Below are 15,334 nucleotides of genomic sequence, written 5' to 3' on the forward strand. Positions count from 1 at the left end.
TAGCTTCCAGAATTGCCACAGTTTTAGCCCAGCTTACCAACTGCGCCTAGAAACTACCAACTGCACCCAACTGGGCCCCAACTACATCATTGACATAGTATACACTATTTGGATACACTTGGTGGTCCTGAGATCTAGTTTTGGGTTCCAAATAACATTTTGGGGCTTCAACAGTGTCCTTAGGTACCTAGTTAGCACCCCTTGCACTAGCTTGCCCAGATCTGCATTCTACAACACCTAATCATCATCACCTTCACTTAAGAAATAATTCTATACATCATAACCTTTATTTTACATCTCCCAACCGATCCTAACATTAACCCCAGCACCTTAGCTTCCTGGCATGTCAGTTTGGTAACCATACCCTTCAGAATCAACAAACATTCTTCCTAGCTTACCAACTACACCCAGAAACTACCAACTGTGCCCAAACTGGCTCCAAGTGCATCAATGATGTTATTGGTACTATTAGGGTGCACTTGGCACTGTTAGGGCACACTTAGGTACCTACATGACCATTTTGGGCCTCCAAACTGCACTTTAGGACCCCAAAACTGCATCTAGGAGCCTCTAGACCTACCCATTCTGCACTTGACCCAAAACTGTATCTTGCACCCAAAATCCCCTTTTGTATCATAGGAATTGTCTGTATCACATATGCACTCAACATCACCATCATTTTGAGTCCTCAAAATGTCATTTTGAACCCCCAAAACCTTTGGATTTAGTCAAAAATCTAGACAAAGTATAAGTCTTAGAGTATCTCCTAGTGTTGACGGATAATAGATCTTGACTAGTATTTTTATCTCTTTTCTTATCATTTTATTTGGTCAAAATATATCTATATCTTGATATATTTGACCTTTTCATCTTTTATCAATTTGATCTTTTCGTCTTTTATCAATTTTTGGTCAAGATCCAAAGTCCTTTATCACAAGCTTAAACTCTTAGGCAAAATACTTTCAAAAGGTTTTATCTAAGTTCAAAACTTTCCATATACCCTTGTCATAACATAATAATATCCCTAGCATCCCCAAACATTATTTTGACATACCCTAGTGGTATATCCCCTTCATATTGCATTGATCAAAATCCTTAGCATCATTTTCACTACCAAACCCTATCAAATTGTCCATCAACCAAATTACCTTCTTGAGCATTTACCCTCATTTTGCATGTCCCAAACGTCATTAAGAACCCTAGAACATCATCCTTTACATGATATACCTTGCATACATCAACCTTTAGCATCCTTAGCAAGTCCAAAACATAACCCTAATTTTCATTTTGCATACCTTAGAGTCATTTTCATCCCCTCTAGTCAAACTTCAAAACATCACCTTTCATTTTGCATTTGCATAATATCCCTAGTACATTTTCACTTTGCACATCAAAACCATAATTCATCTAGCATTTTATCACATTGCATAACATTCCTAAACAATTAAAAATCCAAAAAACACTCATATCTTGCATACACACCACTCTAAAATCATCCAAAACACTCAAAAATTCCATTGCATTTGCACTCTTAGGTATCATGCCAGCACTTACTAGGAGACAATTAGCTCAGAGACCCAAGGAACTCTATCAACCTTTTTTTTTTGAGGCACAAGCACAACCAAAACCTCATCCAAGATAAAGAAATAGAAAGAAAATCCAACAAACCTTTGACAACGACCAAATCGAGGCATCACAACCATTACTAGCAGACCCCTTGAACATGTATCCGCAAGATCCTCAAGCTATGGCACAAAAAACCTTGAACAATACACTTACCATGACATTTGCTCCAAATACTTCCCCCACACATGGGATGGTTCAATGGAGTCCTAACTTTTAACCTATATTCGTGCCAATGCCACTAGGAGGAGTAAGTGTACCAACCTCACTTGAAGATGAACAATCACATGCATTTGAATTCAGCCAACCTAACACATCAAACATACAACAAGGTATTGTACACCTAAGTGATGACTCTGATTATGGCATCATTGATGAATAAATGGCTAGGGCATGTCAAGACAAAAGTTTTTGCAAGAACTTCAAACGTTTGGCAGCATAAGAAATTGTCAAATTTAACCAAAACTTGGAAGGTCCTAGGTCCAAAAATCAAACCAACACAACAATTGAAAACATCCAACCCATGATAAATTTGGACTTAGAAAAGGGAAAACAACCTTTGGAGTTTTCAAACACAATAATGGAACCTATAAGGGCCCATCAAGAACCAACAATTGAAATCCTCCAAAGTACATTTTGTAGACACCTAAAAACCTTTAGAAAATAAAGTATTTTTATTTTTTGAAAAATTTCTGATGACATCAACATTAATTAATTAATTAATTTTTATGCCATTAAATCCGTTTATCTTAATTAAAAATATTTAATTAAGGAATCCCTCCCAAAAATGTTTAAATCTTATTTAAACATTATTTCCTTATTTATTAATTATTTAATTAATAAATTGACCAAAAAACCCAAAACAAATAAAACATTTTTTTTTTGCCCAAAACTTGGCCAATTTCCTTAAGACCACTAACCTCTTCCAAAATCTTCTAATCCTTCTTTAATTTTGATTAAAGGCTAATCCCATCGTTTCCTACCCCTAATCCCAACTCAAACTATTTAATTAAGATTAAATATTAATCCTCATGTTTATTAAAAAAGTTTTAATAAATATCTCCTCAACCCAAACCCTTGAAATAAATAAAACTTTATTTATTTCCTAAAAATCTAATTTATCCTCATCCTAAGAAGTTCTAGACTCTTCTAGAAAGTCTTCATCCTCATCCTAGGAAGTTCTAGACTATTCTAGAAAGTCTTTATCCTCATCCAAAGTCTAGACTCTTCTAGAAGATGTCTTTACACCTAATCCTAATCCCCTCGTAACCTTGTCACATTCCCTAAACATGGGTTAAAAATTACTAACCCAAGCCAAAGTTAAAAAATATCTCCTCCTTCACCCACCCTCATTAAATGCCATCCACTTGCCTATCCCTAAGCTAATCCTAAACCATCCTAATCCATCCTCTAATCATTTGCACAATCCTAAGCAAGCTTAAAACCCTCCTAATCAAGCCCAAGTCGAAATTGCTCTCATCTCCCTCAAAATATCTCAACCATAAAACTTTATGAAGCCCACTGGGCCATAAATGACTCTTCCAAGCCCTTTTATTGCTCTTACAAGCCATTATGAGGGTCTTTATGAAGATTTTATCCCATATTGCCTCCTTTTTTGACTCATCCTTCCCCTTTCCTCCATCCTCTCATCCTGTGACATGTGTCACTCCCTGATTGGCTGTAAGGAAGCACAATCCATGTGCTCTCTTCTCATGCAATCTGAGCCCTCCATGATCTTTCTTCCATCCTTGCATCTTAGCCCTCAATCCCTCAAGCCTCTTGCCTATAAATTGGTTCCTCCCCCTTTGCAAAATAAGACAATCCATGAAGTAAAGTCATAATGCCATTTTAAGAAGCCATTTTACATCAAAACCATACACTCACACCCAAATTCCAATTCCATTTGAAGCCCTTTTTGAAGCATAAGCTTGAGCATACATCCTATCTATTTAGACAAAGCCACTTAACAAGAGAGCTTCTTATTGAGAGAGCCCATTAATGGATCATATTCTCAATTGCGAGCTCATCTTAGTCTATCTTGAAGTTTATGAATTTTTTTTAGTTTGTAGAAGCTTTATTTAAATTTGGTTTTTATTAGCATACTAACATTGATCATATACACATTTGAACACATCAATGTTAACCCCTTGTTTGATGAAATACCACCAATCCCTAAACACCCCAAAAGGACATTAAGACTTGATTTTAGTCACATGATGCAACAAAAAGATGCACCTAAAGGGACTCGTGCTCTAGGGATGCCAGACATACCTTCTTTGGAGGCAAATCAACAAACTACACCTTTGCTCCTAACTTTACCAAGTGCTATGACATCAAATGCTATGGAGCCTCTCATAAACACAACATGTGAAACATCAAGTGCAACCATCCCAATGGACACACAAAGGAAAAGTCTTATTGACATTATGCCCATTCCCAATAGGGACACATCTCATATTCAAGTCAATATTATGTCACAAGTAGGAACATCTAACACACAAAGGTACCAAAACAAAAATAAAAACATGACGTTCAATTCTCAAGGACTTAGTCAACCCCCATGACAACAACAACCTACAATGGTACAAGGACTCAACACTTCCAAGGCACAACCAAGTCTACATCCACTTGACACACATCCCTCATATCAATAACAACATCAAACACAACGACAACAACCACAAGTGGAGAAAACATCCAACATTCCTAATACATAGTCCCATGTGAACCTACTTGACTTGCCCACAATTTATCAACAAAAATTTCAGCAGTAATTCCAACAACAAAAAATGATGTTTGCTAAACAAAAAGAGCAACTCAAGCAATAGTTGGAATACCAAAGATGCCTTGAGCAAAAAATTGCATACCAACAACATTTGTTACAACAACAACATGTGCCACAACAACCACAACACACAACACAACAACAACACATGGTACAAAAATCGCAATCAATCCCACAACAAGTGCCACATAAAATGCCACAAAAAGTTCCCCAACAATAGGGACCTTTTTGTCTTCGAGGTGCCAACTTACCTCCACCACCCAATGACACTTCATTAGACTCATCAGACACATAAATGTTAGAACCAAGTAGACATAGTTCTCACCATAGCAAACGGTCTACTCATAGACACAAAAGACTTGAAGGAAAGAACATCATGCAAAACCCCAATGAAGAACTATTACAACAATTCAAACAACTTTCCAAAATAGTCGAGGCATTGGGAGTCCAAAAGAAATAGGCTCTATATACAGAAAGGGACCTACATCCTAACCCATTCGATAAAAGTCTATATATGCCTCCATTCCCAAAACACTTTGAAGCTCCATGGTTTGAAAAATATCGAGGAAAAGGAAACCCTATTGATCACATCTGAGAATTTTGTGCTTCATGTACTAAACTTAGTGATGAACCCACTTACCTTATGAGATTGTTCCCTCATTCTTTAGGTGGGCCTGCACTTGAGTGGTACTCCAAACTTCTTGGTAATATCAAATCTTGGTCAGAGCTAGCAGACAAGTTTATCTCCCACTTTGCCTTTAACATCACAAAAGAGGTGGCACTTATTTATTTGTGCTCAACTAAACAAAAGATAGGAGAATCATTCATCACATTCTTACTGCATTGGAGAAGCTTAGTTAGTCAATGCTCATTAGACATCCTTGAAGAACAACAAGTACAATTGTGCATTGAAAACTTAGTCCCGGACTTAATGTATGAACTCAAAATCAAGAGTCCAAACACCATTTCTAAACTAATGAAAAAAGGGGCTAGTATTTAAGATGCTCTTATCCATAAGGGAGTCCTCAAGATAAACAAAGAAAACACAAAAACCAACTCATCTAATGACAAGCCAAAATTTTTCTCCAAAAACAAGAATGTGACTAATGATGGCATTGTGGATGCCCACACAATTAGCACATCACAACCTCAATTGACTTTGAAAGGCATAAACCCTACAAATTCACAAACTCCTAATCAAACAACACCTCAACAACAGAAAACTGAGACTTCCACGAAAGACAAAAGACATCCTAGAACCAAGGATAGAAAATTCACACCATTGGGGATACCTCTTGAGACAACATTGCAACAGTTACTAAGTAATAACTTTCTGCAGCTACCCCCTATCAAAGATGAACCATTAACTAAAGCAGATTGGTGGGATGACAAAAAGTATTGTGATTACCATCGCACCAAAGGACACAAGAATTCATCATGCTTCCAATTGAAACATGCAATACAAGACCTTATTGATGATGGTGTCATCATAGTTGATCCATCACTATTAGCATCCAACTCTGATCACACTATTTTCAAAGATCCTTTGGGTAATCATGACAAAGAGAAACCCTCAAGTTCAAACTCAAACTTGCAAGGTAATGTGAATTACACACACACTGGCTATGACTACACCATCAATTTCTTTAATGAGTCTAACTTTCACATATCCACATTTACATTGAAGGCTGAAGATCCTCGTTGTGCTATCACTACACACTGTAGCAAGATCACCCTACCTAGAGCCCCATCTAGACCTATTGCTTCTACCAGACTTGTACCCCCAAGTAGACCCACTGCTCCTACTTCATCTAATTATAGCCTTGTTGAACAACTTGGCAAAACCCCTGCACAAATATCCATTTTGGACCTACTGCATGTGTCTCCCCAACATCAGAAGATCTTGGAGCAAGCCCTTAAAGAGTCAATAGTCCCAGATAACATTGATGTTGCCCAGTTCCAAGCCATGGTTGGGAACCTATCCACATCACAACATATCACCTTTTCCCCTCAAGATATACCTAAGGACAAACCTAACCGTAATGATCCCCTTTATCTCGAAGTCTTCATCCATAATGCCAAAGTCAGACGTGTCTTAATAGATGGAGGAGTAGGACTAAACATCTATACTCTTAAGGTTGTCAACAATTTGGGTTATTCTCAAGATGATGTAGATCCCTCTCAAAGAATCACAATAAAAGCTTATGATGATGGTGAACGCTTCTCTAGGGGCATCATCACATTACCTGTCAGAGTTGGTCTAGCTATTGAAGACACATTGTTCCATGTCCTAGACATTGAAATGAATTGCAACATGATACTAGGATGCCCTTGGCTTCATGCTATGAAAGTAGTCCCTTCTACATATCATCAATGTTTGAAGTTTTCCTATCACAACATAGAGGTTACCATCCCTGGTGATCCAGATCCTTTCTAGTTTTGTGCTAATCTAAGAGATGCTACTACATTCCAAATCCCAACAAACAATGAAGCACAACCCACAAATTCCTCTAAGTATGTGGATGCTGATATACTGCTCAGTAAAGCCAAGGAAAAGATGAAGATTGAAGACAATGGGTGTGGAGAGTACTTTAGGTCTCAAGTCTCTCACATTAGGGAGTCACCACTTTCTCCCATTAGTACAAAGAATGATACTTCTATCAATGAGAATGCATTTGTATGTATTGAGAAAGAAAAAGTAGAATGAGAACCCACTTTGATATCTCCTAGCAAGTATGGACTTGGGTTTGCCATCATGCAGAAACAAGGCTATGATGGCTATAGTGGTCTTGGATCTTAGAAACAAGGAATCATTGAACCTATCACTACAGAAGGACAACCTCCTTGTTTGGGGCTTGGATTTAAACCATTTTGAATAGGTCCTCCTATTACCACAGTACCTACATGTAAGACTATGGATGTTTCAAATGATGAAAAGGCATCTGAGGATATCCCACTTGAAACCAACAATCCCCTAGCATCTGTGCATAACCCTAATAACCCAGTTGAATCAGTTACTCGTATATCTACCTTCAACCAAAGCCCATTCAACACTGATGATGACATCTTCTCAAGTTATCCTGAACCTTTGGATTGGGACCAACATGGACCACCAATTTTTGATCAATTTGACAATGATGGCACTCTTATAATAGAATTTGAAAGCATTATAACTGAAGATCATAAAGAAGCAGTTTCTCCTAAAGAGAACACATTGGCATATTTTGGGGAGCCAACTCCACTTTCTAGTTACAAAGCAAAAAGAGAAAAAAATAGCAAGCATAGGTCTCTTGGTGAAAATCAAAAGGTTCCATTAGACTATAAAAAATCAAAAGCTAAGCAGCTCCCATTGATACAAAATGAAAAATATGATGCCATGAATATCAGTGTTCCAGTGTTCAACATGCCACAAAGTCTTTTGGAGCTCTCTCAATCAGCATTCATGTGGAAGGTCATTGGTCTCAACCCTCCCAACTCTCCCTTATATCCCTTTGTTTATCCCCAAATCCAACTACCTAATTTGTCCAATAACCAAAATCAGTCCTTTATCCAATAAGCCTTTGCATATGTCATCATCAATGACATCCCACATGACATTTATATTAACCCAATTATCCTTAGATGCCTTGATTCGCAAGAGATAGACATTGTCTTACATATGGTACACGATGGTATCTCTCGAGACCTTTCCAATGGTTTGATTTTAGCTACAAACTCAGACCAAATCTTGCATCATTATGGTCAGTCATGGATCCAGACCTCATTACCTAGTAGCACCAACAACATATATCTTCTCAGCATTTGTTAGTGACATTCTTGATTCCATCTAAAAGTCATGAAAAAATATCAAAAAGTCCTGAAAAAATATCAAAAAAATAGTAAAAAGTCATGAAAAAATATTAAAAAAAAGAAAAAGTAAAAAGTCATGAAAAAAGCAAAGAAAAAAAGTGAAAAAAGTCATGAAAAAATGAATGCCTTGATGAAAACCTGGCAAACAAGCATCTTGGCACAAAAATTTGAGTCAAGAGAAAAAATTTCATCCAAAAGTGAAAACCTAGCAAACAGGCACTTTGGGCAAGTACCATGGTGAAAACCTGGCAAACAAGTGCCATGAGTAATCAGTTATTGCTCCTCCATCTATCAGGATTCCATCTAGTCTTTCCCCCCTCCATCATTCCTTGATCATATCCTTCATATTACAAGACATCCTGGGTTCCTTATCATGGCTCACGAATTGGTTAATGTCCTTCGTTAACTTGCTTAAGCATCACCAGTTTACACACACACACTCTATCATTGGCCTTTGTACATAATTTGTGTCTTGTCTGGGGGCATATTACCTACATGGTGTGTAAGTTTGAATTTGAACTAGGGGCATACCCCTAAGTGCTTTTTATCCATTGGATCTATCGCATAACGAATTGGAGCTAACACTTGTATATGCTTATACAATCCTAAAAAAATCCCTAAAAATCATAAAATGTCCTAAAAAAATACTAAAAATCACATAATGTCTTGAAAAATCCTAAAAATTCAAATATGATCCTGAAAAAATCACTAAAAAATCACATAATGTCCTGAAAAAAATCTTAAAAATTCAAATACGATCCTGAAAAAATCCCTAAAAATCATAAAATGTCCTGAAAAAAACCTAAAAAATTATAAAATGACCTGAAGAAATCAGTTACACAAAAAAATCAAATATCTCCACAAAACCCTAAAAATCACAAAACTCATCAAAAATTTGCAATAAACCTTGCACATTTTCACTATGGATAACCACCCCTTTTGCATAAACACTTGCACTTTGCAGACTGAAAATCAAAGTGCTATGCTTCAATGCCAATCACAATATCTGTGCAGCATGAACCAACAATCAATCCAACATGTCACTATGAACTTATCAACTGAATCCACAACCAGAACTATCACATTATCAACATGTCAAACACTATCTACACATCTAAAACATTAACAAGAGTGTAATAATGGACAAGAATAGTTGTTGGCTCACACTGTTTAGCAAGTGATTTATTTTTGCTTTGTTTTTTCTTTGATCATGTCCCTATGCTACTCGATGATATAAATTGATCTATGAGAGTGGCCAGGATGGTTCATGGTCATCTTTTTCCATTTCTATCTATTACAATGTAGCTTTTGAGAGTTTGGGGAATGTACATATGCCTCAGGAAGGACAAGGTCATTCTCTGTTTGCATCGCTCTTGTTTACGCAAAAGGCTTGCATTTGCGCTCTGGCCCTTTATGCCATGATGCGTTGCATTCCATTTGCCATATCAAAATAAAGCTCCATTTGAAATATAGTGCACTTTCTAGAAGCAAAAGTCTTTCCATCATACTAACATCTCCTCATATCCTATTTCTTTTCATTCTCTATCATCATGATCATGTCTTCTAATTCACCAAATCATCTTCATCGCGCATTCATGCATTCCTGCATCATCCTGCACTGTCAATCAACTCTCTATGGCTTTCCACCTGGTTCAACCTTAGTCTGACATTTGTCTCATTATATTTGACCAAATACAACCATTTTTTATGATTTCCCTCATGTTATGACATCTTTCCATCATTTTGGGCATGCACGCACAGTTTTGGGTCATTCTAAGTCCAATCGAGCTGATTTTGGGCCCCAAAGCCTTCTCGGGCACATTTTGCACTTTTTGAGACCACTTGGGCTTCCCAAGTGAATCATTAATGCACTTGGTACTGTCATGTCACACTTGGTCTTACCAAGTGTGTCAATGATGCACTTGGTTGAGTTTTGGGCGCAGTTGGGGACCTAAGATACCCAGAATTGCTCCCGGAGCCCCTATGTTGCACTCTGGAGCCCATAACTTTTGCATTTTAACTTAGAATTGCAATCTGTCAGTTGCGTTGGATTCATATCTTCATTATGGACAACATGAAATATCATTTTCATCATTTTGTGTCTTTCTTGAGTGGTAACCCATGCAAATATTCTCGGGCTACGGATTGACCCTGTTCTACACTCTAGGCCTCATAACTTTCACATTTTAGCTCTGATTTTCATTCTGTCAATTGCTATGGTTTTGTCTTCTTGTTGTTGATAAATTGACTTATCATATGATTATCTTAGTCAATTTATTAAGGGGGAACCCATATATATCATCCCTACTAGGGCATGTTGTGGCTTTCTCATCAGTTATTCTTTGATACAATGCTCTAAATCACATTGTATCAAAGAGGGGAAAAATGTAGACGCTCGAAAAATGGTTCACATCTACAAATTCATCACTTCTTCATACTAATTTGTCCCATTTTCTCATTCTACTAACTTTGATCTTTTTGCCAGATTGACCATATTTCGTCATTTGTATCCTCTTTCACATCAATTTCATATCAACTCAAAATCATATCAAATCAACTCGAAATCACCCCAAATCAACTCAGAATCACTCAAAATAAGTCCTAATCAACCTAAAATATATCAAACATTTCAAATCAATCATCATTTATCCACTCCTAGGCATTATTGTGGCTTTTAGTGCCTTGGAAACCTATCAACTTATTAATCTTATCAATCTAACCTCAGTACTGTCATGGCTCTCAGTGCTAGGTCAAAATATCATTCATGTCATTCAATCTTTGATGTTGTTGAGGCTTTCAATGTCAGATCATGGAATCATCAACCATTTTAATAATATTGACAATGGCTGTTAGTGTTATTATGATCCAACCTTATCAATCAATTTCAATCTTGTAGCATTTACAATGTCAGTTAAATGTTACATATCAACCAATTCATGTCATGTGTCCTTGGCATGTTATCAAATTCAATCAATCAATTTGATCATGGCTTTGATCTACTAGTCATCATCTTATTCGATATCCATCATCGTCACATTTTCATCAAAGGATAAGGTCGCATTCATTTAATCAATTTGGCCAATCATCTGCTAATTTTCTCTATAGGATTAAATAACCCATAGTTTAAATCCTATTCTTTCTAATTATTCTTCCCAATTATCATCCTCAATTAATTAATTTTATTAATTAATTGATTCATTATTTTGCAAACCATGGAGATTCTTAATTTCCTAAGTTCCATTTTTCATCATTAAATCCATTTTCTACTAATTCTTATTTTGTGGAATAAGAGAATTTTTAATTCAAATATTCCATAAAATATTGTGTCATCATGACACTTGGATGTGACACCTCATGGATCCTCCTTTGACACCTGGCTGAGATTTTTCATAATCAAATATTATTACCTCTTATGCATGTCCCTATTTGGCTTATTCGTCATAGATTCTTGGCTTTAAGTGGGTTGAGGAATCTTATGACCTGTCATAGATTCTCTTCCAAATTTGACTTAAATGTGTCATAGAATCTTACTTTTGGCATATTCTGTCATATGCGTCATAGGAATCTCTTGCCACATCACATGTCTGTGGGTGAAAAATCTAATGCTCTCACCCTACATGAGAATTATAAAATGGACACCCTTCCTCTCATTTCAGATCCTAATGCTTAAGTCTTGAGTCGTTGAAATCCGAATGCCTAAGTTTTGAAAGTCCAAAAATTTGAATCTTTGAGTCTCTACTTCTTTGCATGTTGCATTGTCTCTCTCACATAAAATCATAGTTCAAGTATTCTCATGGCATTATCCACATCATAGGCTTTGGCTTCAACCTTGTGTGCACTATAGTTGAATTGGAGCCACAATCATTTGGAGAAGAAAGAAGGACATGGGAGCTACAAATGAAAAAGGGAGTTTTTGATTATGTTTTCTTTCTTTTGTTTAGTTTGGCTTTCATGGTAGACTAGTGGGTGCTAATACATGTTGATTGGGTTTTTGATTTTCTCATAGTGTGTTATGCATTTAACCCATTTTTTTGGTCCTACATATTCATAATAATGTTCAAGGTTATACACATCATAATCAACATGTATACTGTCTCCATCTAACTTCAGTAGTCATAATATGACATTAGAAATATTTTACATATAAAACAATGCACTGTTGTAAACCATTTTCATACTTAGACAATTTTTTGAGAACCAAAAAGGTAAGAACCTTTATTTTTGAGCTTTACTATAAGTATGTACATCATGCTATCATTACTTACAATATTTACATATCTATATGTAGCCAATTGTCAACATTACATTGTGTCATGACAAGGAATTGAGGCAGATCTGGCGGAAGTGAAAGCTATCCTGGAAATGCCTCTTCCTACTACATTGAAACAACTCTACAATTTTCAAGGCCAACATTAGTCTATTAGGAATTTTGTGTCCTAGCTTTCGTATAAAGTCCATTTTCTTCAATATTTTCTTAGAAAAGAAACTACATTTAGATGGGATTGTTTTTGTTAGAGACTATTTGAACAAGTCAAAGCATACCTAGCTAATCCACCAGTGTTCATTCCTCCTAACATAGGCCGAACATTGATTCTATACATCTCTACTACTATAGTTTCATTGGGTGATCTCCTAACATAACTAGATGATAATAGAAATGAGCATGCTATTTACTATTTGAGTTGAACATTGGTTGGTTATGAGTTGAACTATACTCCCATTGAGAGAGCCTATTTGGTCATGTTCTTCAAGACATAAAATTTGCACCATTACATGCACTTAATCATACTAAACAACTCATCACCAAGGGAATCATCTCAAGTATCTACTATTAAAAGTTGTACTCATTAGTCATGCTGCAAAATGGGTTTTGATTCTTAGTGAATTTGACATTATCTATGTAGACTGCAAGGCTATCAAAGGACAAGTCATTGTTGACCAGCTTGTAGACACTTTTCTTCAAGGAAATCATCTTATCATAGAAAATTTTCTAGATGAAGTGATTATGACATCTCTCCTAGCACATAGCAGAAGTTCTATTTTGATGGATCTTTCACATAGAAAAGATTGGGGGATAGGAATTTTGTTTGTCACACTGCAAGGAGACCTCATCTTGAAGTCTTACAAAATTTTGTTTCCTTACAAAAACAATATAGTTGAGTATGAAGGATTGGTCTTGGGGCTTCATCAAGCTATCTACTGGAACATCAAGAGCTTACTTATCTTTATTGAATCCCAATTGGTCATCAAGTAAGTTACAAATGAATACCAAACAAAGGACAAAAAGTTGCTACCATATCGTAGAATTGTAGAGGATCCTACGAAAAATTTCATTGAGATAGTCTTCCAGAAGATACCAAGGACAAACAAAAAAGAAACATATGTGATGGCTACCATTGCTCCATGATCGCCATTCCAGAATATAGTCCCAAGTGTGATTTTATTATTGATAACCTTTTACTTCCCATTTATGAACAACCAAAATCATACCAGGTGTGTGAAATTATTGGCCCCAAGTCTCCATAGTACTTTGACATTTTTTCGTACCTTTACCATCAAACAATCCCCTTCACTCCTTCACCCAATCAAAGAAAAACCTTTATCTATCACACTGCTTGATATACTATCTTAGGTGACATACTTTTTCTGAAAATGCTTCAATGGAGCCCTCCTTTGATGTCCCAATTTAGATGAATCCCAAATGACATTGGAAGAGGTACACCAATGAATTAGTAGGGCCCATTTTAGCTATTTTACATTGTCAAAGAAGCTTCTCAGAATAGGCTATTATTGGCCTACTATGGAGGTTGATGCATATCACTTTGTGAAATGTTGCATTCCTTATCACTAGCATGGAGATTTGATACATGATCCCACACAAAACCTTTAGCCCACCATCACACCCTAACCCTTTTCCCACCAGGGTTTCAACCTTGTTGACCAAATATATCCCAAATTTGCAAAAGATCAGAAATACATTATTGCTACCACTATATACTTCACAAAGTGGGTCAAGGCTATTCCATTAACCTACACCATGTTAACATAGATTTTGAAGTTCATCTTGAACTACATCATCTATCAATTTTCCATTCCTTAGGACATAATTAAAGAATAATGGGACTCCTTTCAAGAACTAGGAAGTCACCATATTATGTAGGAAATTTGCAATCACCTACTATTTCTCCACCAAATACTCCCCCTAGGGAAATGGTCAAGATGAAGCTACCAACAAAACTATCCTAAAAATACTCAAGAAGATCATTGATGCTACTGGCTAAAATTGGCATCCCCAGATTGCTCTCACCCTATGGGAATACTATACCTCCATCTATACTCCCATTGGCACCAATCCATTTTACCTTGTTTATGGTTTGAGGCTACCATACCCATTAAAATTGAGCTCCCTTCGCTCAAAATATCTCTAAAAAATGTGATATTTGAAGAAGAATACTGAGTTCCTCACTTGCAAGAGCTAGAGCTCCTCAATGAGAGACACCTCACTACCTTAAACCACCTCTGTGTGTCTCAACATTGCCTCCAACTTTAGTTTCACAAGAAGGTCCAACCTCAAGAATTTGAGGTTGTTGACCTAGTATTTAGCATAACATGATGAACCTCTTGAACTAAGAAAAGAAAGGAAAGTTAGAGCCTAACTATCTTGGGCCATTCATCATCACAATAAAGTATGCTTCTAGGGAATAACATATTACAAATTCAAAGGGATATCCACTCCTTAAGTCTGTAAATATTCAACATCTAATGCTATTCTATGCTTTGAGTTTGATAGTTCTTGTACGATGTTTATTAGATCCACAAAAAATCCTAAAAAGTTAGAAAATAAGAAAAAAATGCCAAAAACATTAGAAAATGATCAAAACACAAAAATATTTGTAAAAAGACCCTGAAGAAAAGACTAAAAACTAGAAAAAGTTCTTGAAAAAATTATCGTCATGGTGAAAAGTTAGTAAGAAGGTGCCTTAGTGATACTAAGAACATTCAAAAAGAGAAATATAATAGAAACTAATAACTCATCTAGTACTGAAATTTTGGTAATTCAAGCACACTAGATAAGTA

This window comes from Cupressus sempervirens, chromosome 7 (assembly GCF_028749045.1).
Source record: "Cupressus sempervirens isolate cs-2001-9-10 chromosome 7, ASM2874904v1, whole genome shotgun sequence".
Lineage (NCBI taxonomy): Eukaryota > Viridiplantae > Streptophyta > Pinopsida > Cupressales > Cupressaceae > Cupressus > Cupressus sempervirens.